The sequence below is a fragment of the Penaeus japonicus genome, unplaced genomic scaffold (genome assembly GCF_977035675.1).
Source record: "Penaeus japonicus unplaced genomic scaffold, GWHDUDI00000001_assembly GWHDUDI00000025, whole genome shotgun sequence".
Classification (NCBI taxonomy): domain Eukaryota; kingdom Metazoa; phylum Arthropoda; class Malacostraca; order Decapoda; family Penaeidae; genus Penaeus; species Penaeus japonicus.
Window position 1 is genome coordinate 18,449,547 of NW_028234427.1, and position 2,500 is coordinate 18,452,046.

Genomic DNA, 2,500 nt, shown 5'->3' on the forward strand with positions numbered 1-2,500 from the left:
TATGTTTTGAATGCTGAGAGTTCGGTCAAGTTGATGTAAGTTAACTTCCGCATGAGTGAAACACACATAATAACATAACTAAGTGGCGTCTTGGTTGCGAAATTATCGTTTATTAAAATCCATTGCACATTGAGAGTTTATGCAATCAATTTATCCGTAAAGGAACAACCTTGTTATTTTCCATCACTCTTCGTATTTCCATTGTACGTTTATCTGCATTGTATCAATGAAAAGTTGAATTATTCGTCAGTATTGTTTTATACACCTTTTAGATGGCATGTTTTATTTTGACATTGAGGGGATGTATATTGCGTGAATAGTAATACAGCATTATCTATGGGAATAACTAGAGAAATAACTATGATGACCTGTTTGCGCAAGCATAACTTGAAAGGGTTTCAGAAAAAAAACAGCTGAACGAATGAGTAGGTATTGATAATCACAAAGAAAAATGAATGGCAAAAGATGAAGATTTATGGATAAACAGACAAACAAGTTGCAGTCATTGATATCCTTGTTGATCGTGATAATGATAATGACTTCAACAATAATGCCCATGACATTGCTTTTGGCAGAATAATGATAATATCAAAATTAATCATTACAATAATAAAAACCACAGTCATAATGATAACAATGGTAAGGATAATAACATTGATTATGATGACGATGATGAAGATAATAACGTCAGACATTCAGCTCATTTCAGGGAGATTCGCAGAGGCTAGCTTCAGTTGGTCCTCACTTCATGGCCCAGCCCATTTCAGCAATCTTGGGCTGTCTCGCTGATCAAAGCCTCGGCGAACTCGTTGGCGACGATCGGTAGTCCCTGAGTCAATATTCCTCGCACTCTGAACTCCTCGCGCTAGGAGTTGAGTCGAAGGAGAGTTGAGTTTTTGGTGAGAGGAATTTGGACTCAGCTCTGGGCAACACGATGATTCCTTTCTCTTTCAAGAAGAAAACATTGTGACTTCTTTGAATTATTATTTTACTGTTATCGTTGTTATTAGCATTACCATTGTTATGATTATCATTATTACTATTACTGTTATTATCATGCCAAAAAGAAATCTCATAAAAACTACCATGCAAATTCAACCAATGAAACTTGTGACTGTGTAACAAACAGATTTTGATGAGACGGATCTTTGACTACCATTATTATTATTTTGTTGTTATAATGGTTAGCATTAATATCATCATCATCATCTATCTATTCATACATTCTCTTATTATCGTAAAACAAGTACGCAATTGTTATGTTGCAATTTTTAAAGAGATAGGCATACCTGTACGCAAGAGCTGGCTTGATCAAGGTGACGAAATTTGGTTACGGTGCTTGGATTTGATAAATGATGACAACCATGTAGAGTGTCTCAAGTAAATACCTGCAATAATTACCTCACTGAAGGAATACCTGTCAGGTGATACCGCACTCCAGAGGTCACCCAGTTGTCATTAGCTCTTCAGATAGAAGCTTTTGTGTGAGATAATCCTTTTCGTTATTATTGTTTGACTGTTATGTATAGGTTTAGAGGGTCACCACAGGTCAATCTTGCAATTAGTTGTACGCTGTAATCAGGTCACGTGCTCTACCTTGACCAAAGTAAAATCCACGTCCCTCATGACACCTGGGCTTCTAATGAAATTACAACTAAGGAGTCATGAGGCCAAGAATCGAGAGTAATAGTTTATTAAGTTTATTAGTGCTCGTGCGTCTCATGGCAAGGTACTGTGACTCTGACCTAGCGTTGTGTTTTACCGGTGGCAGTGGATAACCCGAAAACAGAAGATTTTTTTTTCTGTACCCCGCAATCAACCATATTACGTTTTTTTACTGATTCGCTTATTTGAACCTCGCCTTCACTAGAGATTCTCAACAACTACTACATATGATTACGAAAAAAATGTTATTTTATTTGAAGTTTGTATATCGCAGGTTGAATCTGCCCTTACATTATGAAAACGAGTAACACAACAAGTCGAATTGTCCCGGATGATAATGAAAATGGGCCAGCGAGTTGCAGTAACAGGTCATGCAAGGACACACCAGGGCACGAGTTCGTCACATTCCCAATTTCTTGCGGAGGGTGAAGGGAGTTGAGTTGGAAAAGAGGAGCTGGGCGTGAAATGAGCTGAGAGGTTGTTTAGAGGTGTTCAGAATTCTGTCGCCCTACAGGCGTGAGGAGTTAAGAGAGAGAGGAATCATGACCCAGGGTCGTGACCCCTCTAATGAGGTAGCAGTGCAAGAGGGGGTAGTCTGGCGCGTTGCAACGTCTGCAAAGGCGCACATTGTACCCAATGGTGTCTGTTATCTGTCATGAGCAGTGATAGCCTAGTCTAGTCTCAGGCAAGCTAGATAAGCACGTAGATAAGATTACACATAATGTAGGAACTAGAAACATCGGTCAAAGCTCCTTCTTTTGAAGGGGGGCATTTCATGCAGATGCCGACGACAAAGTTCACATCGCCCGAAGCATATGCCGACGCCTTATTTGAC

General features: G+C 39.2%; 1 long non-coding RNA gene across 1 annotated transcript in view; it reads left to right on the top strand.

Moving 5' to 3' along the window:
- The window catches only part of LOC147468923 (uncharacterized), a 908-nt gene extending 659 nt beyond the window's left edge, over nucleotides 1–249 (top strand). Inside the window, exon 2 of the long non-coding RNA XR_015192228.1 lies at nucleotides 1–249. This exon is cut by the window's left edge and continues 280 nt beyond it. This is a non-coding gene — a long non-coding RNA (uncharacterized LOC147468923).
- Nucleotides 250–2,500: the final 2,251 nt, after the last annotated feature.